This window comes from Ictidomys tridecemlineatus, chromosome 7 (assembly GCF_052094955.1).
Source record: "Ictidomys tridecemlineatus isolate mIctTri1 chromosome 7, mIctTri1.hap1, whole genome shotgun sequence".
Classification (NCBI taxonomy): Eukaryota; Metazoa; Chordata; class Mammalia; order Rodentia; family Sciuridae; genus Ictidomys; species Ictidomys tridecemlineatus.
In genome coordinates this window covers 2,537,489-2,544,682 of record NC_135483.1, presented here as the reverse complement: position 1 = coordinate 2,544,682, position 7,194 = coordinate 2,537,489, and positions in this window count along the sequence as shown.

Genomic DNA, 7,194 nt, shown 5'->3' with positions numbered 1-7,194 from the left:
TCTGGGTGCCCAGCCCGGAGCTCAGCTCTGCGCACAGGGCCGGGTGGGCCTGGTGGAAAGGCCAGAGCCGACCCCAGCGCTCCTCCCAGCCACCATGACTGGCTGACTGAGGCTCTGCTTGGGGCCTGTCCTATATGAGGCCCGAGGGGTCAGTGGTGGGTTTGGTCACAGAGGGCTGAGGGTGGGGAGGCGCTGAAAGGTCAGTGTGTGGTGGGGACCAGGCAGGCAGGTGTCAAGGGTGATGAGTTCATCAGTGGGACTCATCAGGCAGCCGAGAACAGGGCCCAGCCTGGAGGGAGGGCAGCAGCGGGCAGTTCCCTGGGGCTTGGGTCCAGCTGAGGCATTACCTAGAGGAGGGACCATGAGCAGCCTCCTCTGTGGCTCCCCCACCCCTGGGACAACCCTGTCCTGAGTGCACCCGCCTGGCTTCCAGGCTAGGTGACCTGGACAGACAGTGTCCTTCAGGTCCTGGAGCAGAGGTACTGTGGGTGCAATGCACCCTCCCCTTGTCTCAGAGCCAAGAAAAAGGGGTGCCTGAGAATTGGGGCCCGTGCAGAGCCTCCTCTGGGGCTCAGTGGACCCTCGTGGCCTGATGAGAAGGTTGGATGGTGAATCACGACGGTGATACGCTCGGCCCTTCATGGGGAGCGTCGGAGCCTGAGGCATCCAGGGCCACTTGTCCACTGGGACTGAGCCCTGCCTGCTGCAGAGGGGGAGTGGGGAGGGCAGGGCCAGTCCCAGGAGCCTGTGAACCTGAGATCTCAGGCCCTTCTCTCCCCTGTCCAGGGCGGGATGTGGCCTCGTGGGGCAGTGGCTGTGGCCTGAGGCTGGGTGGGAGGGCCTCCTTGGACCTGCTGGGACCCTTCTTCTCTCCTGGGTGGGTGAAGGGGAAGGGGGAGTCAGAACAGGAGGTAGGTAGGTGAATGTGGCCAGTGTGTGGGCCCTTGCCCAGCCCAGGGTCCATGTGAAGGCCCTAACCCAGTGGGGGTGAGAAGAGCAGGACCGACGGCCGAGAAGCTGGTTGGGAGGTGGGCTTGGTCTGATCCTTGCTCTGGCCCCCGTGAGCTGTGTGACTCTGGGCCAGGCAGTTAACCTTTCTGGGCCTTGGAGGCCCTCATGGATCAAAATGAGCTGGGGAAGGGCTTCTCCCTTGAATGGATGCCCACCACCACTGCCCTCCCCAGGCATCTCCCCCCTCCCAGCTGTGGTGGTACGTGCTCAGGCTGGGCCTGGAGTGGGCTGAGTCCTCTGTGTGGGGGTGGCTGGAACGGTGCCCCCATTTTCCAGTGAGGTGACTCATCCGTGTTGACAGGGTGAGTCACAGGGAGGGGGCGAGGGATGGCCTGTGGGCTGCAGGATGCTGGCTCCGAGTTCGCTGATGGCTCATCCTGGGGGCCACAGGCCCTGGCACCTTGGGGCCAACCTCACGTCCTTGCTGTGCCCACCCCCTGAGCCCCAGCCCCCACCAGGGTGGCTGTGTGAGTTAGGGGCTCCCGTGCCCTGGAGGCCATTGGGTCCTAGTGCCTCCATGCACAGATGGAGAGACTGAGGTCCCCAGAGGGCCAAGGCAGGGTGGGATGAGTACAGGGTCCACCGCAGGAGGCAGGCCATGGGGGACCCGGAACTACCTGTCCGCTACTTAGCCTCACTCATGAGGGTACAGAGGCCAGGGTGACTCAGGTGACCACATCCTGGGGAGGGGAGAAGAAAAGCCCAGGCTGACCACTGCCCTGGTGGGAAAGGTCATGGTGGGGGGGACTTGGGGGCACAGGCTGGGCATGAAAGGACCCGCCAGGAGCCCTGGGAGGGGGTGAGCGTCGCCAGCCGCAGGCCGGGTTCTGCTCTCTGACTTCCTCTCCTTCTGCTCCGCCTCCCGGGGCACATTAGAATCGTTACCCGCAGAGCCAGCACGCTGGGGTCTGTGCGCCAGGAGTGTCGGGTGGCGGGATTGAGGAGGAGGGTGGGCGGGGGATGAGGGAAGGGGCGTGAGTGTGGCATGGGCACGTGGAGGGAGGGGTAATGGGTGGACAGGTGGAGGAATGGGTGGGTGGGTGGGGTGAGTGAGAGTTGCAGAAGGGGTAGAAAACCATGTGCTCAGTGAGGTGGGGAGGTGGACGGGCGAGAAGCCGTGGGGAGGCAGAGCTGGCAGATGGCTGGAGGATGAATGGACGGGACACCGTGGCGGAGGGAGGGATGGGCGGGTGAATGGGCAGGTGGGAGGCTGGGTGGCGGATGGGCGCGTATGTGGGTGGGTTTGAGAATGGATGGTTGGGTGGGTGGATGGGTGGTGGGTGGAAGGGTAGGAGGAGGGGATGGATGAGTCAGTGGGAAGATGGATATAGATGCCCCTGCGGGGGGACGTGAGCAGATGGAAGGTGGAGGGGCGGAGGGAGGGCATGCTGGTGGGTGAAGACATGGACTTGGGTGAGTGGCTGCAAGACGTTCCTGGCCGTTCTCGGAGTGAAACTTGCAGCTTTCCAAGTCAGCGGTTAGTTAGGAGCTGAGCACGTGGCAAAGCCCTGGACTGGTCAATAGACCCTGGACTGGTCAACAGACCCTGGGCTCTGTTTTCACCCAGCTGCTTTGTGGTGTGGGGCAAGCCACTTACCTTTCTGACCTCAGTCCCCATCTGCAAATGGAGGGGCTAGAGCCAGGGACCTCTGAGCACCTGGCTGCGCCTGAGTTCCAGCTGGGTCCTGCCCTCTGCTCTTCCTCTGGGAAGGGGCTCACACCTCCCTGTCTCTGGCATATGGAACTCAGGGCCTTCTCAGAGGGTGGCAGCCCAGAAAACCCACGGGGTAGGCCCGGCAGGTGGCCCTGATGTCTCCTGGAGCGGGGCCCGTCCACGCCAGCTCCCTGCCAGACTTGGGCAGGTTCCCAGTGGTTCCAGATTGCCACTGAAGTCGGTGGAGGCTGCCGTCTGACCTCCCTGGCTGAGGACGCAGCCTCCTCTGAGGCCCCACACAGCTGCCCTCGGGCTCGGGCAGTCAGGGTGGCTCATTGCTGCCGGGATATCATCATGATTTGGGGTAAGGTCGGAACATCAGTGTCCACTCAGACGCCCGCGGGGTGCTTTGCCCACACTGCCCTCTCAGTGGTTCCGTCCGGCAGTGGGGCTGCCCTGGGTCTGTTGGAAGAGAGCCAGGCTGATGTCCCTCACAATGCTCACGGGGTTGCAGGCTGCGGTGTCCAGCAGACCTGAGTCAGCTGGCCGGGATCCTCTCCCCAGCTGCTTCCTGCAGGTGGGACCTCCTCAGGCCCATTTCCTCCTGTGTTAACAGGGAGGTGGCCACTTCCAGGGCTCCCTGAGCGGGAGGAAGGAATGTCCACCAAGCCTCAGTGCAGTACCTGCCCTGCTCTTGGTGGTGTGGACACTGCTGGGGGGGCGGTGACCCAGGCTGCCCCTGGGTTCCCAACCTGCCTTGGCTGCACTGGTGACCAGGGTGCAGTGCACCACCCCAGCTTGAGAGACTGGTGCTTGGTGCCTGCCCCTCTCTGGGCCTCGATTTCCCCTTGGACAGTGCGTGTGGGAGGGATCTGCAGGAGCCACGGTTCTTGGGTCCCTCGCGCCCTTGCTCTTGGATCTGAGACTGTAGGGAGGCGCCTTGTGTCCTACAGCCCTGCTGCTGCAGGGTCCCTCTGGTCTGTTTGGGGCTGGCGGCCCCATGCCCTGGCTCCACCGGGCAGCGAGCTCCAGCAGGGAAACCCCGGGTGAGGGTGGCCCCAAGACACCCTCTGAGGGGACCCTCTCGTCATGTGCAGTGGAAGACAGGTCACCATGGGGAGACGGGCACAGTGGAGGCTCAGGGCTGGGATGACAAGGGTGGGGACTGTCAGGGTCACTTAGCCTGATGGCCAGGCTGGGTGCTGCTGCAGAAGAGGGTGACTCTGAAGTCGTGAGGTTGTCCCAGAGCTGGTGGAGGCCACAAAGATGTCACTCATGGTCCCTCCCGGGCCACACAGAGTCCTGTTTCTGTGGTGGACTCCGAGGTCACTTTCCCCTGTGGACCTCAATGTCCTCTGTGATGTGGGGTGTCCAGAAGCAGTGGGGTCCCCTGGAGGTGTGGCTCCTGCTGGGGTTGAGCGGGAGATAATAGTGGGGTTGCAGGCTCTGAGCCCCGTGGGGTGGTTGGCGGGCAGTGAGGGCCCCGGCAGGTGTCTCCGGAGCTTGGTCCCTTGGGGATGCAGACTCCTGCTCCACCTGCCCGTCCTTGGTGAGCCAACCCCAGCAGCCTGTGCTCTGGGGACAGTCTTGCCTTGGTTATGGTGGGCTTCCCCTGGAAAGGTCTGGGAGGCAGCTTGTGCTGGCCAGGAAGCCCGGTGGCCTGGGCTGGGCTGGCGAGGAGACCGTGTCCAGGACTGAGGTACTGGGGGCTGCATGGGGAGGGCTCAGGAGGACGGGGTCTGGCCAGTCCCTTTCCTGAACGAGGCTGTGAGGGGTAGCAGGGGCTGGCTTTGCCTGAGGAAGGCCTGGACCCTTCAGTCTCCTGTGGGGTGGAACCTAGTCCTCCAGGCTGTGCTGCCCATCAGCGGCTTCTGGGCCCTGGGCCCTCTCTGTGGCTTCTCTGGGCCTCAGGGTCTGACCTGCATCCCCCTCCCCCGGGGCCTGCTGAGGTGCTGCGGGCTGCCCCCGGGCGGCCTGGATCATCTGCTGGATGGGGGCTCCAGGGCTCCCTGTGCTGGGGGCCTGGCTCCAGCCAGCCTCTGGGTGGCAGTGGTGGCCCAGCTTCCTTCTGAGGCCAGGGCTCTGTCCCAGGCTCCTGCTCTTGAGGCGGACTGCTGGCCAGATGCCAGGTCCTTCTGGAGCTGCCCATGTCCAGGTTGGGGGGGAGGGACAGGTGGCTGGGGCAGAAATCCCTCACCTGTCATGCCCCCTGACCTCTCTGTCCCCTGGACTCTGCTCTCGGTCTGTGGCCCCCGGGAGCTGGTCCAGCACCCACACCCTGCGTTTCTGTGACCTTCCATCTGCCCTGACACCAACAGGGCCATTTGAGACTGGAGGATCTTGGGGGATGTTCCCTGTGGGCCTGCAGCCCCTGCTAGGAGGCCCCTTGGGTGGGGCCTGTGTGGACTTAGGAAGAGGATGGTGGGAACCAGCTCACATCCTTCCAGAAGTCTCTGGTGTCAGAGGACATTCCTGAAAGAGGGGACAGTTAGTGCAAAGCCCTCGAGATGGGGACAGCCAGAGGCACCTGGGAAAGTGGCAGTCATTTGCATGAAGCAGGCCCTGGAGGGGTCAGCCTAGAGCAGGGTCCTCAGCCAGGGATGGCGCCACCTCTGGGGGGCCTCTGGCCATGCACATGATGCTGTCCATGTCCAGGCATAGTTGACTGTCACAGTGGGGTGGGAGGTGCTCCTGCGACCAGCATGTTGGGGCTGCTACGCTGACAGACCCTGTCGTCCAGGCCTGGCAGTGGAGGCCAGCCTGGCCTGGGCCAGCTGTATGCGGGGAGCAGGACCTCACATGTCACGGTGGGTCCCAGGGCTAGGAGACGAGGCTGACGAGCGCTGTCCTGGCTCTCGGGGGAACCCAGCCCCGGGTGCGGTCAACCAGGCAAGGAGGAGAGACCGCAGGGGGGGACTATGCCGTGGGAACTGGGCTGGGGCCGAGGGAAGCCCGGTGGGGGAAGGGGCCTACAAAGGTGGCGGGGTGGGGAGGCTTGGCTGGCGGGCTCAGAGCAGCACCCAGCACCCAGCACCCAGCAGGCGTGGGCGAGAGGGCTGACTCTGGGGCCCAGTGCTACTCCCGGAGCCACGCCCTGGACAAGCTGGAGACTGTGGACCAAGGAAGGGCCTTGCTCTGGCCGCGCAGCTGGGCACCCTGGAGCTCGGCAGCTGCGGTTGGGCTGGCGCTCATCCTGCCTGAGACGCTCCTGGGAGTGAGGGAGTGTCGGTGGCCGTCCGCATTCTCCAAGAAACGCCAGGCCCCGTCTTTGCCACAGGGGACCCGCTCTTGTTGTGATGAGGGCGCTCTGCAGGTGCTGCCTGCGCCCAGCAGCTGCTAAGGCCCGCCAAGAAATCCTGCGCACCGGCCCTGCGGTGAGGCCCCCTCCACAGCATGCGGGACTGCAGGACAATGAGACACTGCAGAGAGCACTGGTCACCAAGTTTCTGAAATGCTGCCCCAAGCTGCCACCTCAGGGAGGAGGCCAGGCTGGGCAGGCACTGGGGTGGGGAAGTGCTGTGGCCGTTCCGGCCTCTGAGAGCCGTCTGCGGGGCCACCATCCGTCTCTGGGGACTTGGAGGAGGGTTGGTGGCCAGTGGGGCTTCTCTGCCTGGCGCTGGCCTGGAGGACCATGAGAGGGGACACTGTCGGCTCTGGGTTTCCCGCACTGACACTTCTGCCATGTTCTCTGGGTCAGAGCCAGCCTCGTGGGAGCCGGGGTAGAAGACTGAGGTCACGGTTCCCTGTGGCCCATGGGAGAGGGGTGGGCTCAGACACAGACAGGGCCTCGGAGGGAGACTGCAGTGCCCTGGGCAGCCCCCAGCCTGTACCCCTGCCAGAGCGTGACGACTGGGTGTGGCGGGAGAGGTGGGCTCAGGAAGATGTTGGTGACGTGCTGGCAGCTGGTGGGGATGGGACCCAGTAGGGCTGGCTGCAGGGACCTCAGAGCTCCCTACACCTTGACCCAGTGCATACCTACGAGCTGCCACTGGCCAGGCCCTGAGAGCGAGAGGCTTGACCATGCCGTCATGGGCAGATGCTCTGGTCGGCAGGGGGAGGCAGAGGGACCAGTGGACAAGCGCAGGCGTGACATCCCTGTCATTCTAAGGAGGTGAGGGAAGCAGTAGGGGCCCGGAAGGAGAAGACACACTGGACGGCAGTGTGGCGGCACCAGCCCTGCCCCTGGGGTGGGAGGTGACTCAGGTGCGATGGCAGGGGCAGAGGGCGCAGTGGGCAGGGTCCATCCACGGTGGAGGAACACGCTGCAGTGGGCAGCAGCAGCGGTCAGGGCCTGGTTTCAGGGGCGGAGCCCTGGCCACACAGCTCTGCCAGCAGGACCTCCTTTCTCTGGGGGCATGTCTTCCCCTGCAGGAGGGGTGGCCTGTAATTTCCCAGAGTGTGGCCCTGTCTCTGCGTCCAAATGGCCCCCTGGAGTCAGAGTCCTCTGTCCACTGGACTGGAGCCCCAGGGCCAGCCAGGCTTCCTTACGGGCTGGCGAGTGGGGGCTGGCGAGTGGGGGCTGGGACGGC